Consider the following 9098-nt stretch of genomic DNA (forward strand, 5'->3'; position numbering starts at 1 on the left):
AGCTTCTTCCAAGCTCTCGATCGAGATGTGGAGAATTTTCTAATCTGAAATGAGACAATTTTAATTAGATTAAAAGACATTTGAATTCTTGGAATTTTAATATGGCAGTGTTATTTCTTAAAAAAAAAAATTAATATTCTATAATATCCTGTTTAAGTTAATTCGTATATCTATATTTGTAATAATTTGTCTAATTTAACGGTTTTAAAAGGGTGAGACTCGAGGAGAGAGTTAAGATTTCCATTTCTCTGCAACGAATACAAAATCTATATATATATATATATATATTCATTTTTTAATTATTATCGAGATGAAGCTCGGTTGCAATTTAGTAATATAATCATCTACCATGTTACGTTGAACGTTATCGAAGGGCAAAAAGTCAGCTTGCATACGTAATACCTGGTATCTGACCGGAAATACCGGAAATAGGTGTCGAGGGGGTTAATCGTTCCCCTTCCAGATCGCAATCATCGACGAAGAAACTCGCTCATTTATCATAATTTATGTAGAACACCTTTGGATTCTCTTTAACAGATACCATCTCGAGCGTCACTCTTAATTAACCATCTTATTTCCATACCGCGTCCCATACAGTGTTCATAATTACTGTTAAAAAAAAAAAAAAAGGAACGAATAATAAATTAACATTCTGTTACTTTCAAGATACACCTCGATGATCCTCGAAAGATGAGGTAACCGGTCTCTGACGCTCATCAGATTCAATTCTTCCTACTTCCGTTTCTTTTCCTTCCATGGCGATTAATTGATCGACGATATTGTTTTATCGTTTCCTTCGAGCATGGAGGTTCATCCAATCGGATCGAAACTTTTGGAATTTTTCATTTCGTAGGCGCTGTGGTTGGATTCGAACGCGTGAAAATATCTCTGTCGGTGTGAAAAATAAGAGAAAAATAGAAGGATCGACGAAAACATCGGGACCAAGATCTCCCCGCAGTGGAGATGAATGCGCCGATTATCACGGCCGGTAATGTTCTCGGAAGCATGAAGCGGCGATGCTTCTGGGCCCGTTCAGTGTCGCCTTAGGCGGTCCTCACACAGCGGTCCTCTCTCATTTCTCACTCGGATCCTGAAGAATTCGTTAGACGCATCGTCTTCCAATCTGAATCCATCGATTGATCGGAAGTGGAACGTAGAAGAAATATTTTCGTGATAAATCGTGAAAAAAATCGAAAGGCATAGCGTGTGAGGCCACAATCGTTGTTGGAAAATTAGAACGTAAATTCCTGTAAAAACTTTTGCCAAACAAAATTTCTGGATCTAAAGAGAAAAAAGAGAAATCTTTAGGAATATTTAAACGATATAAAAATCGATTGAAATTAAAAGATTTACCATCGTTGGAATCCCTAAGATTCTTCCACTTCTCTCTCTGTTCAAAATATCCCTTCGAAATACACGATGTTCGCAAAGGCGCACGGAAGAAATCACGACCAGGATATTATTACGGATCGATCGAAGGTGGGCATTCCTCGCGTGGTCGAAGGCCACGAACGGATGGGGAAAACGATCGAGCCAGTTATTCTAACGATGGCCGGTGGACGGTTTTCGGTGTGAAGCTTGGTTAACGGTGCTCAGCATTCGCCGAGTCGGGTTAAGTCCGGTCCAGGTGCCGCCTGCTATGCCAGCCGGTGAGATGTTGCTCCTGGTGGACCTGATCGAGCTCGCTCGTGCCATTGACCGCCATTGACTCCCCCACGTACGACACATTGCTCGACGTGTCCGCCATGCCGGCTTGTTCCTCGAGTTACCGACGTGGAAACCGGGCATTTTTCGAGAGGTGATATCGATCCGATCATTTCGTCCATTGCATCCCAAGATTCGATCGATATCGATAACCATTTCCACGGAACAATTCCATCAGGCGTTCGTCTCTTTCCTTTTTTACTTCGTTCGATTCTTCTTTCAATTTTTCGAAGATCCTTTCGGTGTTGGGGAGAAGTTTCTTTGGATTTTGATCGAATCGTTAATCGGACTTAAAAACAAGAGTTGGATTCGATGACTTGTATCGAATTTTCTTCGTCTTTCGCATCACTTTTCGATCGTCATTAACTGTGTCAAATGTTATCGAATATCGAGCTTTAACAACGTTAAATCTCGTTCAATTTTTCTCTCGACCACGACGACAACGTAACACGGACGACACGTATTCATTATCGGTGTAGAGAATCGTAACAGGGATCGATCACGAATAACGGAGACGGTAAACGAAATTAATGAACATAACGTGATCGAGGATGGACTTATGGACTCTTAATAACTCTGGGAGACCCATTACGGACACCTTTCGGATCGACGGATCATTCGTCATCGCTCAATCGTTCGATCGATCCAATTACGGCCTGTGTAGCGCCCGATCATCCGACCCGTTCATCTGTATACCGTTCGTATATTGTAATCGACTAATCGAGAGGCGCGCACGATGACGTCCGCGAATGATCGAAGCAGAAGAGAGAAGAAGAAGAAGAGGAGGAGGAAGAAAAAAGACGCTTTGGCTACTTTTCTTTATCAACGATCACTCACAATGATTAGTTTAAACGATTACGTACATCATCTTCTTCGTGTCGTTAACGAAAACTGTAACTGTTTCGAAATCGTTACAACAATGCATTAAAGAATCACTTGTGACTCTTCCTCTTCCTTTTTGCCTCTCTGCCGAATCGCTTTCTTTCTTTTATATCATCGACGCATATTATAAAAATTCTAATCCTTTTCAACGAACAGTGGTACTTAAAACGATCGATTTTCAAATGAAATTTCACGATATTTCTCTGCTTTCAACGCGTGATATTTTCGTGTATTAAAATTTTACAATTAAACATCGTTCCTAGTTATTGCTGAGCTTTTATATTTTTATCGAAAGAAATAAACGAAATTTAAAACGAGAGAGCTACTATAATCTTGTAATTTCAAGAATTTCCGAGGACGAGAGCTCGTCGAATTAGTTTCGCGCAAAACAGAGAGAAGAGGTGTTCCCTTTTTTCGCGCAAAGTTTCGGGGATTTTCGTTGGGAAACACGACACTTCCGGAAACCGAGACGGCCGACGAGGCCGTCTTTCACGGCGTTGTTTCGCCGCGTGGGCGTACCGAAAGTTCAGTACGGCCATATCGTAAGGGACGCTTTAAATATATGTTGCCGCATAAACCGTAAACCTGCTCGACCGTGCCGGTAAGCCGAATCCACCAAAACAAAACAGAACCTGCTCTTTCTTCCACGCTCTCCCGGAAACCCGCTCCGACTCGTGTTGCGCGCGCTCGCAAGAATCGCTCGCGCGATCGGTGGGCGTCGAAAGTGAAACGCGGACCCGATTCTCCGCGGATCCTCGCCATTTCAATTGTCCCCGTGATAAATTGTCTTAGATACCATTGATCTATCCTCACTGTCCGTTGAAAATATTTCAATCGTAGATCTCTCGTGCCACCACCAACTTTTGCGCTCGGATATATTATTTCTGATATTCGAGGCTGGAAATAAAAAAGAAAAAAAAGTTACGAACGTTGAAAGTTGAAAAAAAAAAGTATTCAGATCTCAGAAAAATCTTACGTTTCTTTCTCAAGTTTCTTCAGTTTCAACTTTATCAAATTTATCAAAAAAGAATCACCGTGATTACAAAGTTGACTCTTAGATCATGCTCGCCAATTCCACCCGTTTGCATAACTTACGCCAACCATAAATCCGACGATTCAAAGGCGAACGGAAGACGATTTTATTCCGAACAAACGTGTACAGCTTTATCAAAGGCAACGAAAGGTTTCTAACCACGCGGTTTCTTACCCAGCCGCGATCGCGGCGCCTCGATTGGCCAAGGTTTCGCCTTCGTCCAAATTTGGAGGAATTGTATATGGTCGGGAACGAAGGGGCCGCACGCCGCGGCCGCCTCCGCCGCTGATTTATCGGTAATTTAGCCGAAGCGACCGGCGAGGGGAACATAAATCCTGTATCAGCGGGTTTACATCGGTGGACGCGCGACGCGTGTCGCAACCGGCAACAACGTTTCGCCATTCGCGGTATATACACACGTTGGAGCAGGTTCTAGCTTCGACGAATCTCGCCATTTCGTCCAACTTTTCGACGCCGCTAAATTGACTTTCGAAGGTAATCTCGCTGGTGGGGCGAAACCACTAATTGGACGGAGGGGCGGGAGAATGGAAAAAGATCGGCTATGATCTCACGACCCGAGGCCGATCGGTGAAAAGAGGTAGAGCTGGTAATGAGATTTTCTAACCGTGGAAACACGGCACGGTAACGAGACGACGACGACGACGACGACGTAGAGAGGACGAGAGAGAAGAGGGCGTGTGCACGAGTGTTTTATTAAGGTCCCCGTGGTCACGAGGCCTCTCCCTCTCGGCCGAGATCGGATCAAAGTGTTTCGGTGGCCGATGACTCGTGGTGGTGCCCTGCCGCACCACCGTGTGGCGAGCTCATTAATTCAAATAAATCGCTTTATGCATCGCCGCGATCTCGAAACGGCGCGCCGCTTCGAGAAAAGAAAGCGCCAGTTCCCGACGCTTAGCCTGACCAAGACGAATGGAATAGCTCTCGCGCGTCGGGTCCTCCTTATCTCCGATGCATTCCTCTCGAACCTTGCCCTCGTGGTTACCGCCTTCCGACGCGTTATCCATCCGGCGAAAGGGGACGAGGGGGGTGATCGAGACTTCGTTCGAGCAAATTTTATTCCGCTCGAAAATGTGAAAAGATTCTCTCTCCATCCGAATTTTTTTTGGAAACAAAATTCACCGATCGAGGAATTTTTCTTCCGACAGTTTTCGTTTATCCACTGTATCCGAGAGACGGATCACGCGACGCATAAATTTTATTAACGACCGTTTCGCGGCCGCTTCTGCTAACTAACGAGCCGGTAATCGAGTCGGTAGGCTGCTAGCCGCAATAAGACGAAATCTTTCGGTTGCATGTGCGCAAAGTCGGCCTCTCTGCAATCTGGCATCTCGTGTCTGCGGGGGCGTGCGCGACGCAACCGCGCGCGCGTGTACGCACGATACGCATCTCGTGCACCGTAGAACGCTCCTCCGAGCCGCCTCACTTTCGAAAACATCCCACGGATCTTCTATCCGATAGGCGCGCAACAGCCTCGAGAAACGTAGATAAAAAAATTCGAATTAGATTCGAATGCAACGTCGAAGGAGAAGGAAAATCAATTTTTGTCGAAAATTTTCCACGAGTGGTGAAATTTTATAAATATTAGACACGCGTATTTATCGTGTAAAAAATATCGAAATGTGATAAAAATTCTTGAAAGAAATTTTAACCAATGTAAACGAAGATCGAAGTTCTTTTAGAAGAAAAAAAAAATCTTTCACCTTTCACCCAGCGTACGTACAAACGCACAGAAAAATATATGCCCCGTGGCCTCGAATTCACAATACGATATCAATTAACAAGAATCTCTCTCTCTCCTCTTGCAATCATTTTTTCTCGGTCCAGGCTGTAGGAGCCTCATTAAAACCTCCCTACCATCCTGGATGCGAGGTACACATAAATCCTGCTCCCTTTCCTTCTCTCTCTCTCTCTCTCTCTCTCCCTTCTTTTCTGAGGCCTGAGGCCCTCGATGCACTCGCGCACGCGCACAAGAGTCGCCAACTGCAGCCGACTCTATTCCGCAAGGACATCGCTCGCGGGGTGGCTCGCGACTTATTTAAATAACATCTCCGTTATGGTAATGGAGCATGGTAATAATGGTAATAACCGAGTTGTAACAGCCACGAAAATGGGCCACTGTGGCTCGCTCCTCGTTCCACGACACGGTGTTGTATCCTCTTTATCGTGAGCCGTGCCGCGAGACCGCAGCTCCGCCAATACGTGCCTCGAACCGCTCGTGCGCGCTTACACGCCTCGATGTACGGGCCCACTATTCATCCCAGGCTGGACATTGGCCGGCTTGTAAAAGCACTCCGGACCCTTGTCGACGACGTTTGTCAAACGGATCTCGAGGAAAACGGGCCTAATTGCCGATTGGATCCTTTCCAGATTTCGGCTCGTCGCGCTTCTAATTTATTTATCGAGCGATACTCTCGTGGATTATTATTTACAGGCAAGCTCGCGTTCGATAAAATTCGAATCTCCTTTGGAAGTTAAAAATATTTATTCATTTCTTTCGCATGAAAGTATCGAGGATCAACCATCGGAATCGATTAAGTGTGTGGACTAATAGTGGATTAAAAAAAAAAGAAAAGAAATTCGATCGAAATGGTACGCTCGGTTACAGGAAGAATTTAATGAATGAATGAAACGTTCTGCTCCCTGCCGTATGACTAACGGGCACGATACGTATTCGCTTACGAGGGATCTTGCGCTAGACACAGTCTAGTAGAAACTTGCGAAACGCGCAACGAACGTTGACACACGGCTTCACCGTCTGCGACCTGCTCACGCCTATGCGCTCGTGCATAGATGCAATGCACATTGTTGCCCACTCGCGCTCCAGCCACCACCTTCTCCCGTGCTTTACAACATATCCTCTCCTCTCGTTCGATTCTTGGGCAAACTTGCTCAACCGCTCAACGTTCGAGCAAGATGTTCCCGGGATCCCGGATAAAAATTATCCGATTTCCCATCCCGCGATATATGTTTTCGCTCGTTGCATAACCACTCGACGAGAAACATCTCTCGTCCTTTCGTTTAACCACCCTCGAGATTACCAGCTCTCTTACCATCCTCTACCTCCAGTTAGGATCAACGAGCACGAACTCACACACAGCCTGTCCAACGTTGAAACAACGTTACCGGTAACGCTGTCAGCAGCCGCGCAGGACAGGAAACAAAGTGGGCGCATCTTAATGGATTACACTTGTAGGCATCGCCTACTGCGTGTCCGCGGGCCCCTTATATCGCCAATTATAGTGTACGTTCGACGTATAAACACGGTATTTTATTAGCGGGGCCGACGAGCGTCGACGTGCCCGCTGCATAAGCGCATCCACGCGCGCGCCAATCCATTTAATCCGCCTCCCCCTCGAATCGAATCGAAATTCGAGATTCGTGTTCGAGATTCGTGATGGCCAATGAGTTGCAAAGAAAAAGGAGGAATTGATCGAAATTACATTCGCAAAAAATCGTCTTGTCCCATTTTAAATCTGTTTTCTTCAGCGCGATAAAACGTTAGAACAGATGGAGGATATATATATGTAAGGTTGTCGATAATTTTAGAAAGCGGAACATTCATCAATAAGATAATTCTCCTACTTTTTCCCCACGCTTGACGTATTATTATTTATTATCGTCCACTTTTATTTCGGTTAATCTCTGCGTATAAATTGAAGACACGGGGCGAGATTAGCCCAAGGCGATCCGGTTAATACGTTAGCGCGGATTTTGCGCGGCCGAATGGTGGCGTATCGATGGAAAAAAGGCGTGGAGAGCGGCCGGGAGCGGTTTCCAGGCGACTCGAACGCCTGCACAAGCGCTATCGGCGCCCGGCGACGCGCGGCTCGTTCTCAATGGCCCATTGTGTCGTCCGATCGGCGCGAATTTTTCACCGATCCCCGTGGCGGACTCGCGTGGCCGCCCTCGATAGGCAGCTACGGGAATAAATTAACGTGGCAGTTAAACGTATCCAACCGACGTCCGCGTGTATAATCGCGCGCGTGTCGTAACGCGTCCATTGTGAGCGAGAACCGGCTTCGAGCGCGTCCCGCGACCGGCCAATCGAGTACCGCCTCGATATTTTTGACCGGTCTCTCGATGGGCTGTTCTCGTTTCCCCCTTTTTCCTCTCCTCTTTCTCTCCTTTTTTCTCGTTCAATCAATCTCGTCGTAACAAGCGATCGACGTGACAACAAGCTCGACCTGTTATTGCTCGCAGAAATTGGAAGGATATAAAGCGCGTGTCTTCAACTCGTAATTGTTTCAAATGGAGAAGTGATGATCGGAACTGTAACAATTTTAATGAAATCCAATATCTAAAAGATATTAAAAAAATCGGCAGAAAAAGAAAAAGAAACAAAAATCGTTACTTTCCTATCGATAGAAAATTCCATCGACGACTCTCGATTCTCCAAGATCGCACAGCCAAGCATCCCCGGATCCGAGGGTCCAATTAATAAACCAGCCACCGGTATCGATCCGGTTCTCTCGAAACGGCCGGCCAATATCTTTTTTCCCCGTTTGTGGGGGGACACGCCTTTGCACGCGCGACGGCGCGTACGAATCTCGGTATCTGAGGAGGCACACGGCGCTCGTATCGCAAATCTGGGCAACGAAGGAGGCTGGCGGCCGGTAGTCGAGGCAGAATGGAAGTGGCGAGATAGAAGACGGAAACGGTATCGGGCCGTTCGGGTGACTAAGGGTGCCCCTGACTCCCCCTCGGCCCGATCGGCTCTCGAATCTCGGATCACGATACGACGCGGCGCGGTTTCGCGCCCGATAACTTATTCGCCACGGTTTGCTGGACGATGGTGATAGGCGGGCGCCAAGACCACCGACCGTCTGGGAATGTGTCCCCCATGAAATCGGGCCTCCGCGCCGCGATTTAAGCGGCACTGCATTATCGAACAATGCGTTCGAGACGGCCGCCGACCGCGATAGACCGCGAAACTCGATTTTGTCTCGATCCAGAGTAGCTGTTCTCTTTCTCTTCGCACCGGTTTTCCAAAGAATCGATCTCGACGATCGTCCGAGAGTGACGATTTTTTCGATTCTCGTTTATGCATGTGTATTTATGGATCCTCCGATTTTCGACAGAGAATAGAATCGAAAGGAGATGGAAATAATCGTAGGTATTCCGATTTGGTGTAATTATTGGAGAGATTGGCGAGGATAAGGTTTCCAAATATAATATTCGCTTTTTGGGAAGATTCTTCGTCGTTTGCATAATTGAAGAAATTGTAATTCCAATTTATATTATATATATATATTGAAGGTGTACAGCTTCCAAGCGTAGTATAATAATTATTCAAATGTCGAGGAATATAAATTGAAAAGCGGACTCGTGATTTATTCCAATATTTTATAGAAATTAATAAGCATTCCTCGATCGTGTGAGAAAGAGAGAGAGAAGAAAAAATTCCTATATTACACATTCTAACCATACGTAAATTGAATAAACATACATGCAAATCACC

At 45.9% G+C, this 9098-nt stretch overlaps 1 non-coding gene across 1 annotated transcript; it reads right to left on the bottom strand.

Annotated features, from left to right (window-relative positions):
* Positions 1 to 4292: 4292 nt before the first annotated feature.
* Mir6066 (microRNA 6066) lies at positions 4293 to 4370 on the bottom strand. Its single transcript, NR_127341.1, is given in 1 exon segment — positions 4293 to 4370. It is a non-coding gene; the product is annotated as a microRNA 6066 (primary transcript).
* Between the last annotated feature and the right edge of the window lie 4728 nt (positions 4371 to 9098).

This window comes from Apis mellifera, linkage group LG13 (assembly GCF_003254395.2).
Source record: "Apis mellifera strain DH4 linkage group LG13, Amel_HAv3.1, whole genome shotgun sequence".
In the NCBI taxonomy this organism is placed as follows: domain Eukaryota; kingdom Metazoa; phylum Arthropoda; class Insecta; order Hymenoptera; family Apidae; genus Apis; species Apis mellifera.